This window comes from Engraulis encrasicolus, chromosome 8, assembly GCF_034702125.1.
Source record: "Engraulis encrasicolus isolate BLACKSEA-1 chromosome 8, IST_EnEncr_1.0, whole genome shotgun sequence".
In the NCBI taxonomy this organism is placed as follows: domain Eukaryota; kingdom Metazoa; phylum Chordata; class Actinopteri; order Clupeiformes; family Engraulidae; genus Engraulis; species Engraulis encrasicolus.
The window spans coordinates 48,313,435-48,328,275 of NC_085864.1; the positions used below are offsets into that span (position 1 = coordinate 48,313,435).

At 42.9% G+C, this 14,841-nt stretch overlaps 1 long non-coding RNA gene across 2 annotated transcripts; it reads left to right on the forward strand.

Moving 5' to 3' along the window:
- The first annotated feature begins 3,636 nt into the window (after window positions 1–3,636).
- LOC134453748 (uncharacterized) lies at window positions 3,637–8,701 on the forward strand. 2 transcript variants are annotated; one of them, XR_010035723.1, is made up of 4 exons: window positions 3,637–3,679; window positions 4,061–4,128; window positions 7,392–7,501; window positions 8,445–8,701. It is a non-coding gene; the product is annotated as an uncharacterized LOC134453748 (long non-coding RNA). The 2 variants fall into 2 exon arrangements; XR_010035722.1 differs by having other exon boundaries at window positions 3,638–3,679; window positions 8,448–8,699.
- Window positions 8,702–14,841: the final 6,140 nt, after the last annotated feature.

A 14,841-nucleotide genomic window follows, 5' to 3' on the forward strand; every position in this document is an offset into this window, starting at 1 on the left:
AAGTGAAAGTGAAAGCCCAACTGGGAAACTCCAACTCCCATTGTCATTGTGACACAGCACTCCACAGCAGCGGAATTGCATTTATTCCTCATCCGTGCAAGGGGGCAGTCCTCAGTGGCGCCCCTAGGGAGCAGTGTGCCGGGACGCTCCATACTGTATATGGTGCACGCCACGGTATGTTAATAAAACAGCTGAACTGCTGTATAATGGAACACCTCCATTATAGCAGAATAGCAGACGATTCGTTCAACACACTTTTTTATAGCAACACTCCATTACAACACCATTCCACTTACAATCTCCCCTCAATCTCTCAATCAATCAAAGTATTTAAAATTCTCTCTTTCTCTCTCTCTCTCTCTCTCTCTCTCTCTCTCTCTCTCTCTCTCTCTCTCTCTCTCTCTCTCTCTCTCACACACACACACACACACACACACACACACACACACACACACACACACACACATTTTTTGCACTGTTTGAAGGCTGCAAATGTTACCTACACAGTCTAACCAGCACTAAAAAAACAAAACAAAATTGCACCCAAGAGGGAATGAGTCACGTTCTACATATCTGCTTGTGTATGAAGACAAATACAGCAATGTCTCAATGTATAGTGCATATGTGTGCAAGGATTTGCAAAAGGTGTGTGTGTGTGTGTGTGTGTGTGTGTGTGTGTGTGTGTGTGTGTGTGTGTGTGTGTGTGTGTGTGTGTGTGTGTGTGTGTTTGTCTGTAGACTCTGCTACATGTGTACATGTGAATATACGAGGCAGACAAATGACTCACCGGTATACAGGGAGAGCATGCACAGCACAGCAGGTAGTAAAACTAGAGATGCACCGGATCCTGATTTTTAGGATCCTGCCGGATACCGGATCCTACGAAAGGGTTGAAACACATAGCCTACTCGCACACGTGGGCCATTTTTATCACGTTGGCTCAAACTATTTTGACTGAAAAGCCTCGGCTACCGGATCCTGGATCCTGGAACCGGATCCGGATCCTGTGAAAAACCCTATTATCCTGCCGGATCCGGAACCGGATCTTGGATCCTGTACATCTCTAATTAAACCTCCCACCTCTCCCATAAAATGAGGAAAATCTTTACCACCAGCGAGATACATGCGTGCGCGCGCGCGCGTGCATGTGTGTGTGTGTGTGTGTGTGTGTGTGTGTGTGTAAAGCAGTGAGTAGTAAAACTCCCACCTCTCCCATAAAATGAGCTAAATCTTTACCACCAGCGAGATGCACCATCTGTCCCTGTTAACCACACTCACATCAACACAGTCTGGATGACCTTTAAGATACTGTATGAGCAAAGAGAGGAGATGGATAAGGGAATGTTTTACTCAATAAACAGTCTAGTAAACCATTCAACTGTGTGTGTGTGTGTGTGTGTGTGTGTGTGTGTGTGTGTGTGTGTGTGTGTGTGTGTGTGTGTGTGTGTGTGTGTGTGTGTGTGTGTGTGTGTGTGTGTGTGTGTGTGTGTGTGTGTGTGTGTGTGTGTGTGTGTGCACACGTGTGTGCACGCACAGGTGCGTGTGTGTGTTTGCGCGTATGTGTAAACCATTCATCCGTGTGTGTGTGTGTGTGTGTGTGTGCATGTGCACGTGTGTGTGTGTGTGTGTGTGTGTGTGTGTGTGTGTGTGTGTGTGTGTGTGTGTGTGTGTGTGTGTGTGTGTGTGTGTGTGTGTGTGTGTGTGTGTGTGCGCGCGCGCATATGTTTGTGTGTGTGTGCGCATATGTTTGTGTGTGTGTGTGTGTGTGTGTTTGTGTTTGTGCACGTGTGTTGAATCTGTGCCTGAAAAGCAGTCAAGACAATGGCTTGTAGTGTAAACTAGTAAAATAGACATGCTTGTGACAGGACAGCTGTGAGGAACAGCAGCATAGCAGGCCAACATTCATCACTGTCCACACAGCCTGCTGTGGAGGGAGACACACACTGGGCAAAATAGGCTTGAATCCGGAGATATTTTGACTGGATATATTTTATGACACGCGGCATATTCGGACCAGATTTCGACCATTTCCCGACTTTTTAAGAATCCGTGAAAATCTTGGCATATTTTGACTCCGGATTTGTGTTTGGAGAATACGGAGATATTTTGACTGGATACCGGTATTTTGAATGACGTGTGCTGCCAATCGCATTGAATAGAATGTTGGCCCTCCCTCTGCCGTTATGAAGCTCTGCGTGGCAGCCCGCCGCTTCCTATCTGGATTTCTGTCGTACGTTAGTTGGCAGCATCTTTATCACAGACTTTACAGAAATCTGTTGCAGACTTGTTAAGCCATCAAAAACCGTATTTAGTTCTAGCTCTAGGCTATGGGACTATGAGGACTCCGAGACGGTGTCCAAGTGAGATGGCGAATGATGGCTGGCTGGCACTGGCGAGGTTGTTCCAGGTCATTTCATGATGAGGATGGACCAGACTTTAAGACATTCTGAGGTAAGTTGAAGTAACAGATTAGAGGAACATACGGTGTATTGTCTTGAAGTAGCTCTAGATGAAAATTAAAGCATGCCTGAATATTGTAATGTTTAACTTTCCTAATGTTTTCTAACTGACTGTATAGCTAACTTGCTAACTAACCAGCGCCTTGTACTATCCACACTAAACAAGGACGTTTATCTTAGCATGTTAGCTAGCCTAGCTTTTTCGGTCTGGTAGCAGAGACTATGCTGGTAGGCAGATGTTAACGTTAGCTAGTTAGCTAGCCTGCCACCACCTAATACTAAACCTTGGGGCAAGTGATACGGTGTCACGAATGAATGTATGCATAAACGTTTTAATGACATTGGATATATGACGTCGGATATATGCAGGGGCTAGATTTTGAAATTACGACAACATTTGGTAACCTGCTACATTTTAACTAGCTAGGAGGAGACTAATATTTGGTTAACGAACTGATTGATTTGTTTGACATAAAGCTTATTTTCCATTAATGACATGGACACTTGTGTCTGAATGTCATACATGACTAAGTTATCACCTTGTATAGTCTTGAAAGTGTGGATGTATTGTTCTAATATATGATTTGTCCCCCTTGACCAAGCGAAAAACACACACTCTCAATTGCCTTTCTGTAAGATAAGAGATGGTCACAGCATGTGTCGTTATGAACGGCAGAGGTAAAGAAGCCCCCTCCGATGTTATTTGACAGAACAGGAGTATACATGTCCTATCGTTGCTCTTGCTCCAAGGCACACATAGAGCTAGAGACTTCTGTGCCAGAAAGAAGAGAATGAGAAATTGTGAATTTAAGAATGTGTTTTGTTATAGGGTAATTGATGACATCGTAGTGTGTGTGTGTGTGTGTGTGTGTGTGTGTGTGTGTGTGTGTGTGTGTGTGTGTGTGTGTGTGTGTGTGTGTGTGTGTGTGTGTGTGTGTGTGTGAGAGAGAGAAAATGTGTGTGTGTGTGTAAGACTGATGATGTGTATAAGGCCTCTGCATGTTTTGGTTTTGTAATTGTGTATTTATGTAAGCTGATAAACACCTTAATTTTGTTTGGAATTACCATGATAAAAAGTACTTTACACTATTCTACATCCGCAGCTCCATGAATGACATGAGACACTCCAGGAGATGGTGGTTGCAATGCAATATCAACACCCCGCAACCCCAACCCTCCAATGGAACCCAGAACCCTCCGGAGTTCATCAGGACCTGTCGGTAATATATTTGACTGCATGTTTTAAGAGAAAGAAAATGATATAGACTTTATATGTGCAATTTCCATTTTAACCATCTCAAATAACCCTGAGGTTCTCATCGTCAAACTAGAGAACACATCAGTAGGGTTCAGGCTGTCTTTTACAGATGAGGTACTTTATTCACTGTATTACTAAGCACTTTATTCATCCTGTGGGAAATTCAAGAAACAATTGTCCACTGTTTGTAACAGTATTTTTTAGCCAATTTAGGATTGGAGCCAATTTTGGTCCCCTAGGGGAAATTCTTTCTCTGCATTTATCCCATTTGGGCTAATGAATCACATTGAAATTTCTTAGCATAACAATATGTGATTGTGTTATCATTTTTTTTTTTCATCAGGCATGAGTGAGGCGAACACATCGTGCGTTGGAGGAAGAGTTGCAGTGACGACTTGGACCACAGGCCAGGTAAACAGGTTTACTCTGAGCATGTCAGCCCATACTTCTGTGATCAAAGTGCTATTAATAGAGAAAGATGTAATGCAACCAGATGACCATATATATGTTGATGAGTACACTCCTGTTGAAAAAGTAATATTTTGAACAATATTTCAATAAACACACAAGTCATTTCCAAAATGACCATAGAGTAAGTGTAATACAACATCTTTTCAGCTTACTGCAGAAAATGAAGGTCAATAGTATAACTTGAATGACATATTTGTCCATTGTTGTGAAATTATGCTGGTGCAAAGGTGAGTACACCCCTATGTTTAACTGTCTATGGAGGGGCCGTGTTTGCCCGAATCTTCACGAATTTGAAAGAGATTAAAAGGGAGGTCATCGCTGTGCATTTCATCCTTGCCTTACATTGAACTTTTACATTTCGAGTCTGGACCTAGCTAAACGAGATGTGTATGAGATTTGAATGAAATCCTATGGAGAGTATCATGATCTGATGATGTTCAGTAGTCACAGTACATGTTAACAAGCATGTTTCTAGTGGTGAAATTCAGCTTCCTACTGTTGATGGCATCCGTACAGGTCCGAAACATTTCGGTCCTACTACCATGCTTGACTTTAAGCATGAGGCACTTTTCTTTGTACAAATCACTTTTTACCACCATACATGCTTGACACCATCTACTAATGCAAAATTGTTTATCATGGTCTCATCAGAGTCAAACAGACTAAGGATATGGGTTACTGGAACCATGTACTGTGATCTAATGACACCATGATAAACAAATTAGCTTTAGATCAGTGGTTCTCAACCTTTTTTGAGCAAACGCCCCCTTGGCCTCATCACAAGCCTCCAAACACCCCCTTGACCTTATCATAAGCCTGGCCACGCCCCCTCCCCCTCCCTAGTATCAGCTGTATCCTTCTCAACAAAGAAAAGTGCCCATGCTTAAAGTCAAGCATGGTAGTGAGAGTTGCATGGCTTGGGGCTGTGTGGATGCCATCAACAGGAGGAAGCTGAATTTCACCAAAAGAAACATGCTTGTCGACATGTACTGTGACTACTGAAGCAGATCATGATACATACTCTCCACATGATTTCATTCAAATCTCACACACGTCTATTTTGGCCTGGTGTGGACTCATAATGTAAAAGTTCAATGTAAGGCAAGGATGAAACACACACAACGATGACCTCCCTTTAAATCCATTTCAATTTCAAGACGTTTCGGGCCAGCACGCCCCTTCTCAGACAGTTTAACATAGCATAATTACACAAAAAAATTGAGAAATATGTCATTCAAGTTATACTACTGACCTTACTTTTCTGCCATAAGCTGATTTTTTTTTTTGTATTACACTTACTCTATAATCATTTTGGGAACAACTTATGTGTTTTAAAAAATATATATATTATTCACAATGTTACTTTTCAACAGGGGTGTAGTCATTATTGCTGTGCACTGTATATTTGGATCACCATTACATGTTTAGTCATAAAGTAATGAAAACTTGTGTACAGCATTGTATGTTTTCTGTTCAGCTGTAGATTACCTAATTAGGCGAGTACATTTAGGGTTTAACCCCAAAAAATTGATACAAAAGGTTTTTTTATGGATTCTATCACTATTGGACCTGCTAAATGACATACTAAAAATCTAGTAAAATCTGACTTTGGGAAATGAGTTTTTTTTTTCAACACGGCTGCCATAGGCTTATTATAAGGGTCAAGAGACACTCCAGATGAATAGGCCAAAAAATGTAGCTTACCGATATCACCATGAAACTTAATCCGGTGATTACTCACATATTTGTGAGAAAAAAATGTATTGCAAGTTTTCTGCAATGTTTTGTTTTAATATGGTAATTGGACTATATCTAATTAAATATGCATTAAATTTCAAAATGCAAAAACTCAAAATCTGAAAAAGCCAAGCTCAAAATTGCTCTTTTATTTTGTTTCTAGTAAGCCAGAAGATATCTTCAGAAGAGATTATGGACATCTCTTTTTGTTTTGTAGTAAATCTAAAAATCTTTGTACAGACACACCAGCTAGCATTTTTTTTTTCAAAACATGATTATTTAACATCTCTCTTAGATAAATAATTGAGTTTTATGTTTCTCAAGTTCTTCCAGACATTCTTTGAGTCTGGTGGTATCATTCTTAGCATGTATCAAGGGCAAGGGCAGCTGTCCACAAATCCACAGAGGTGTCCTAAGGGCTGGTGCTGGGAATCCTATTTGCCATGTACACCACATCACTAGGCCATGTTATCTGTTCTCACAGCTTCTCATACTACTGTTACACCGATGAAGCACAGTTACTTTGTGCCAGATGACTCCACGGTCACACACATTTCCGCTTGCCTCTCTGAACTATCCACAAGTATGAAGGAATGCAACCTTCAGTTGGGCCTCGCCCAAATGCACTGCTGGTGATCCCAGCCAAAGATTTAGGTTGCCATGATATCGAGCTCAATATGGATTCTGCTACTGTTGCCTCAAATAAGGCCACAAGAAATCTAGGTGTCATTGTTGATGACCATCTATCATTCTCTGACCACATAGCCTCAGTTTCCCAGTCATGTCCTCTTTTTCATGCCCTAATTGAATACAAGGCCCTGACCCCTGTCTATGAAGCTACAACAGGCCCTACTCTGGCTTACCCGAAAGCTATGCTAAAGCCCTATGTCCTTTCAGGACATTGTCTGTCTCCAGTACCAACCGTTTCACCTTGCCCTCTACTTACACATGTAGTGGCTCCTGTCTATTCAGTTCAGCTGCTGAAAGACCCAAAATACCTAGTGACACCATGATTCATCACTGATGATGTGCCCTGACAAACAGCACATGGATATTATCATAGCAGTAGTGTCTTTATCCACCCAAACAGCACTCCAAACAAACAGATCCTGAAAACATGTTAGTTCATGCCAATGTAATTATCATGTAGTAACCTTTATTTTAAAAAACTTTGATCTTGAAAATGACACCTTTCCTGAAGTCAGATTTTCCTAGATTTTTAGTATGTTATTAAGGACACTTAGAGGTAACAAAATCAGTTGAAAAACCTTTTGTATCATTTTTTTGGGGGTTAGGTCTTTTTTTTGCATAGATGTACTCGCCTAAATAGTGACGAGGTCACCAAGGCCATCATCCAGGCTAGTAAGGATTCTGGGTAGAGCTGGGGACCAGAGAGTTTACTCATAACTCATTTATGTGATCATGATGTATAAAAAAGACTAACTCAGTTTCTTTCTGTCTCGCAGAAGCCTGAAATAGATTCTTTGAGAATCTTAAAAGTCAAACAACTGGGCCTTGCGGGGAAGACTGATGACGTGAGAAAAAAAGGAAAAAGCTGATGAGCAGACGTGAGCGGGTAGGTAAAACCACAACTAGCAACCCCATCATACAACTGCCATCACTTTCTTTTGTCACTACTTCACTTCAGGGGGCAATTAGCCAATATCCCCTTTCTTTCTTCCGAGTACTATTGTTAGTTTTTAGAACGACCGCATTTGGTACAAGGTATTTGCAAATGGGCAGCCAACACTAAAGGTCTGTTTTGACTCCTCCGTCAGGCCCTACCATGGAGCATATGGTAGGGCACTCGTTTGCAATGCGACCGACCCGGGTTCAATTCCTGGCCCGGGTCCTTTGCCAGCCCTTCCCCATCTTTCTCTCCCAACTTGCTTCCTGTCACCATCTGCACTGTACTGTCATTATGAAGACAATAATATCTTTTTAAAAAAAGACTCCTCCATCAGTTGGGGGACACATACTGTCAGTGGGGGGGCAGTGGCAGATTGCGAACAATTCAAACTGGGAGAAATATACGTTGATCGCGGCAAGGGGTCTATTCAGCGCTAAAAGGGAGGGCGTGGTGGCTGTTTGGGTACTTGATCTGCCGTTACCCCCCTGCTGACGGTACGTGTCCTCCAACTAAAGGACGAGTCTAAACCAGGCTTAAGAGATGCAAGCATAAGGAAACGTGGGGGGGGGACCATAGTTTTAAAACACGTGGTTTGGGGGAACCATGGTTTATGGCAAATACTGTATCAAAGTTAAATAGTAGAACCATGGTTAATTTTTGTAAGGGATATTACTATGACAGCTACTGTACTCCTGTGGATAAACCACAATTGAACTATGCTTGGTTGATCTGCTGGATAATCTTGTGGAAATCCTGCTGTATTATCTCATGTGACCCGTTCTTTGGCATGTTCATGGTAAACAAGCCTGAGTGTGGGTTTTGAACTGTACATATTTTTTAATGTTTAACACATTGTTTAAAACTGCCCTATTTTTTGTTGCTTTTCAAGCAGTGGTGCTGGTGGCGCAGGATGTCCTGGAGGAGGACGACCTCGACTACCTCAAAGGAGCTGATGCCAGCCTTGTGTCTGATGGGGAAACAAGTGCACATTTGTTGTGCTCTGTCTGAGATGGAGAAGTGTGCGCCTTGCTGGCGTACTTCATTGATGCCAGCAAGCCCAGCCAGCGAGTGACCGATAGTGGCCGGTTCTCCCTTCGTGACACCCCCCCCCTTCTGCGGCCGACAAAGCTTGAAATATGATTAAATGTAAATGTAAAATAAGCAATTAAAGAAAGAACATTCAACAAAATAATTGTCTGTTATAATATGATTTTAGCTGGGATTTAGCAGTTATTTAAAGTTGGCCCAATTGTTGTTTTGCAGTAGATTTGTGTCTATTATATTATGTTGAAAGAAGTGTACTGCCTTAAGTTAAAGTGCAGTAACCAATTACCGTAGGTTCATTCTGAAAATGTGTTCATTCAGAAAATGATATTCATAACACCTCCTTTATCTTGTGACTAAGAGTTATGGTCAAAATGTGCCCTGTTTTACAAATATTGCGATGTCAAATTTGCAGTAACTAAAATATCCAACCTACCAAGTCGTTGAAGGCATTTTTTCCCTCAGTTTCATTTTTGGCACTGCTGTTTACCTTTTGTAGGGCAGTTTAACCTAACGTCAGCCCAAGTAATTTCGGCGACTTTGGCAACATCACAGATATGGCAACATGCCCGTCACATGTTAGCCTGGGAAATCCTCAGCTTCCACAATCGTTTCGATCTGAAAGACAATCTCACTCGTGATTAGGATGGTAACCAGGCAAGACTAAGTTGTAATAAGTAATAGAATAGAATAGAAAGCCTTTATTGTCATTATACAAAGTATTCTGAGATTTGAGCTTCCCTGCAAGGTGCACAGTCGTTTATAGATGAACATTGTCCAGTAAGTGTGAGTTCATTGTTGTAACAGCTTTGGGGAAGAAGCTAATAACACCTAACGTGATAAAGGCATGTACATAAATGCCTGTGAAATCAATGTATTGCCTGGTCGTGGGAGGTATGGGTCGTCCCATGCCTCACATATCCGGAGATATACAACAACAAGAATGGAACACATCCATGAGAGTATCTGCATCAAATACGTGAGGCACGTGCCATATCAGGTGAGAAAACGGCATCCGGATTTGTCTCATGTCGAAACTGTCCCATTCCGAGATTCGGATATGCTCTGTATATGAAAATTGGCACCAGCGTATCCGGACCGTATCTATCAATATATCTCCGTATATTGTAAATATCCAGAAATATCTTCATACAAACATCCCCGGAAACAGAGCCTTTTTGCCCAGTGACAGAGAGCTGATAAAGTATGCACCATGTGGAGAGTACTATACACAGCTGAAATAGCACAGGCTCTGAGTGTAAGACTCACTTTGATTCATGGATCCTTTCAGATGCAGGAAAATAAACAATAGGGCTGCAGTCAGATATCCTGTGCAGTGCAGACAACACATGTAGCTATTGCAGTATGATGTGGGTGGTATACACTGTACACTGTAATAAACTAACTAAGGCACATACAAAATATGGCAATATGAAAAGAAATGAAACAAATAGATTGAATATATTGAGTAGAATCCTGCTATCCTGGCATGGACACCATGGGGAATATACATAATCTAGTAAATATAAAAATGAATTTGTCATTTGTAGTTGCTGCTGGTCATGTGATGGCGGAATGAGTCATTAGTGCTGTGCCATTCACAATCATCATGCAGTGGTCAGATAGGCAATGGTGAGATTCATAGTACAGACCCACTGCTGATAGACCTGAGTCATTATTGACCTATAGTGTGTGTGTGTGTGTGTGTGTGTGTGTGTGTGTGTGTGTGTGTGTGTGTGTGTGTGTGTGTGTGTGTGTGTGTGTGTGTGTGTGTGTGTGTGTGTGCGTGCGTGCGTGTGCGTGTGCGTGTGTGTGTGTGCGCATCTGTGTGTGTGTCTGTGTGTGTGTGTGTGTGTGTGCGTGTGTGTGTGTGTGTGTGCGTCTGTGTGTGTCTGTGTGTCTGTGTGTGTGTGTGTGTGTGTGTGTGTGTGTGTGTGTGTGTGTGTGTGTGTGTGTGTGTGTGTGTGTGTGTGTGTGTGTGTGTGTGTGTGTGTGTGTGTGCGTGCGTGCGTGCATGCGTGTCTCTTAGTGACAGTATAGATGTCAGTGAGACTGTCTTAGTATTGACCGGCTCCCTGTTCAATTGCAGCTCATCCTGGCTGACTGTAGCAGTGCGTGTCCATAAGTAAGACGCCCACAGACTGCAGTAGAGTGTCATTATAAGACACCCAAAGCTTGTATAATCCCCAGAAACAGCTCTGACACCTTGTAAGGCAGCCCGTTTAGCACTAATAGGCACTATGTAAAGCTGTCACAGTAAAAGACTTCACACGTGTTTGACCAGATAAGTGTGGGAGTGATTGCACTGCCCTTGACATATCCATTAGCGTAGTAGCCACATTGTGCCACATTGTTGGAGGATTAGAAAGAAGTGAAATGGTTCAAGATGAAAACACACTAAATTACTAAATTATCCCCTAATTGAACTATAGAAATGAACTTTCTCGACATGATGAAGTTACAATATTCTAAATATAATATTATGTATTTCTCAAGGAAAAAAGACATTTGTTGTATAAGAAGTCAAGTCAAGTGTAGGCCTACTTTATTGTCAAAAATGTATGTAGCCTAACAGGGTTGGCACAGAAGTTAAAAATTGTGTTTGACCAATCTCCAATGTGCAGTTTAAACTAAAACATGGGCTAAAAATAAGACATTGACAATAATCTCTCTCACACATACACACACCAACACACACACACACACACTTGCAGGAAGTGAAATATTTACTTACTGTATTATCTATTCTATCCCTATATTGATTTTATCTTCTGACTGAATGTTACTGTGTGTTGGGATAAGGTGAAGGTCTCCAATTATTTACAAATGTGGAGGAGGAGTCACACTCACCTCCCAGCTCTCCCTTCTTCATGGACCTCTAGAGGAAGCTGTGTGTGTGTGTGTGTGTGTGTGTGTGTGTGTGTGTGTGTGTGTGTGTGTGTGTGTGTGTGTGTGTGTGTGTGTGTGTGTGTGTGTGTGTGTGTGGTGTGTGTGTGTGTGTCTATGCCTGTGTGTCTGTGTGTGTCTGTGAGTTCTTAATGACCTCCCAGCTCGCCGGCAAAGGTGTGCTGGTCAGATATAGGCCTACTCTTTAGATGTGCCTGTATAGATAAATAAATAAATAAAAATAAAAAAATAAATAAATAAATAGGAACTTGGAAATATTTCCCATCTGTTTTGTATGATCCAGGCAACCAGTAAAGCTCAAATTTCAGCTCTAAGCTTTCAGCTCTTAGAGATGCTACCTTGGATGTAGCACTGTGTGTACACTGTAAAAATGCAGTGTGTATTCAACACTAAGCGAGTTGATTTATCTTCTAGAGTGTATTAGGTCCCAGAGTACTCTCTAAGTGTTGAATTAACATTATTTCTATTTTTTTTACTGTGTAGCTGCCTCAGTGTTAACACACACCCCCCTTCACCCCCGAAACCTGCCATGATGCTCCCTCATGCCAAAAAATCCTACAAAAAGCCTTGCTATTCTATTCTAGAACTCAGCCGTTGCCCCGGTGGCGCACATCCATGATGCTCCCTTGGGGGATCAGTTGGACATTGGCCTGTGGCATTACATGGGCACCTGACACAGCAGCAAGTCTGTGGTTTGGAGGACACTAGAGAGCACTAGAATCCCACACCTGCCCTGAACAGAGATGTGTCAAGCAGAACATGTTTGACCCAAATAGAATCCAGAATAACATGAATCTTGCATTACACGGTGGAATTGGTCTATCCAGATAAAGCAAGGGGTATGCATGACTCCCCTGATGCTGAAAAACATTACTCTCTGGCCAGGCTCTCCTCCTGACTGGTGAAATAGCTGAGCTCAGACACAGCTCACTCAGGGGGTTAAGATAATGGCTCAGGACAGACACAATCAATAGGCACGTGCACTCCAATACGGCAGGGGAGGCACGGCCTCACCAGCTCCAGATGAGAATGATGAGATGCAGTTAATGTGAATAATAGTAACAATAACAGCTATTGTTTTCGAGCATCTGCACCATAACTTAACTACCATTTGAGCAGTATTTAAACAGTTTCACTCATTTTCAATCATTTCCGTGGCCAAAATCGTAATATTTGCCCATTTCATGTCAAATTGCTCCGAATACGCTGAATTTGGGGCAACTCTGAACTGGCCTCACCCCGGATTGCGCAATCCCTCGTTAACAAGTTTGCGCGCATGCGCCATGTTGCTCGTTCTGTGAATGCAACCTGGTAATATTGTATTAAACGTTTTTATACACTTAATAGAAGTGTGTATGGTGTGCCCTCATTTCCTGATATTTTTTAAATATTTTCTACGTGTGATTATCATTTCTTTACTCTGGACGCTTTGGCATAACGCCCACTGAAAGATACAATGGTGAGGCGAGCAGTAGCCTGGCCGCAGACTCCTTCTGGTGTTGAGTCTTGCTGGACAGTTACGTCATAGCGAATCAGTCAGTCGGTGTTGTTGGCTAGCTTGTTCACGTTGACTGCTACAAGTGGATTTCATAACGAAACTAAGAGCATTCTCAAAGTTGGATTTCCAAGGGGAAAATATGTGATAAAGAATGGAGGACCGACAGAGCTGAAGGGTTTTCTACTCAGGTGACCGGTCAGAATAACTACCCGATCATTTCAAAGTGAGTGGTACAACACTGCAGAAAATATTGTTGTTTCCCCTGTGTCTTGTTTGCAACCGGTGAGAATGTGTGGAAGACCATTCGCATGGGATTTTACGACTTAACAATTTACTAAGGACTAAGGAGCCTCACGAAACACAAATCCTCGCGGCTACTCATATTCAATGCCAAATTGCTTTGGACGTTTGGGGCGACGTTTGGGGCTTTGGATGAACAGCACCGGCTAAAGTAACGTTAGCATGCACAACGCCAAAGTGAAGGAAACGAGCGGCGCATGGACCTGATGCACGAGTTCAGGTAGGACCAATTTCCTATGTGTGTGAAGCCTGTGTTTGTGAGACCCGTGGGGAGGGAGAGAATCCGCCGTGATTCTGTCCAGTGTGGTAGCTCTTGTGATGGGCACCGGATTCTCATGTGCCCGGTAACTGTTTGTAAAGTTGAGTACAGGGTACCGTTGAGGTAAATCAAATATACCCGTGTAACTACAAGACTCTGATTTAATTCCAAGGTGTAGGCATAACAGAAATGACAGTCCCAAAATATTTTGTGACCATATCGAAGCGTGTGTAATATCTGTTTACGTTGACATTCGCTTCCTGCCACACCTTTGTCCCACATCGCTTGCCGTAGCCTCGTACAAGTAGATGTAGGCCTACATTTGCACGAGAATCCAGTTCGTATCACGAAAGCTATCACACCGGTTTGTTCGCCGTGGTGCTCAGTGGTCTATATGACACCATGTTTTGAATCCTGTGTGTCTTGAGCATCCGCCGTGATGCTCAGTCTACATTGCTGCTGCTGTGTGGTTTATGTGAGATCACTGTTTGAATCCTGTGTGTGTGTGTGTGTGTGTGAGAGCAGTGGGCTTTGAAGGAGCGTACACTCTCCACTACTCTCCCCTCACCTACCCTCCTCTTCTCCCCTCCTCTTCTCCCCTCCTCTCCTCTCCTCTCCTCTCCTCTCCTCTCCTCTCCTCTCCTCTCCTCTCCTCTCCTTTCCTCTCCTCTCCTTTCCTCTCCCCCTCTCCTCTCTTCTCTCCTTTCCTCTCCCCCTCTCCTCTCTTTTCCCATCTCCTCTCCTCTTCTCTCTTCTCCTCTCCCTCTCCTCTCCTCTCCTTGAGCTCCTCTCCTCCTCCTCTCCACTCCTCCTCCTTTCTCCTCTCATCTCTTCTCCTCTCTCTTCTCCTCCCCTCTCCTCCTCTCTCATCTCCTCTCTCCTCTTCTCTCCTCCTCTCCTCTCCCCTCCCCTTCTCTCCTCTCCTCTTCTCTCCTCTCCTCTCCACTACTCTCCTCTCCTCGGCTCTGCTGTCCACATTGGTGCTGTGTGGTATATGTGAGACCACTGTTTGAATCCTGTGTGTGTGTGTGTGTGTGTGTGTGTGTGTGTGTGTGTGTGTGTGTGTGTGTGTGTGTGTGTGTGTGTGTGTGTGTGTGTGTGTGTGTGTGTGTGTGTGTGTGTGTGTGTGTGAGAGAGAGAGAGAGATCTAATAGCATTTTCTCTGCGGAAATGCAGTAAGCTTATGTCAAAATATGTAGGCCTACCTTATGTTAAGAAAGCTGCTATGACATATGGAACTTGTCGGTAGGCCTATTTGGCAAACATTTATTTGAAAAT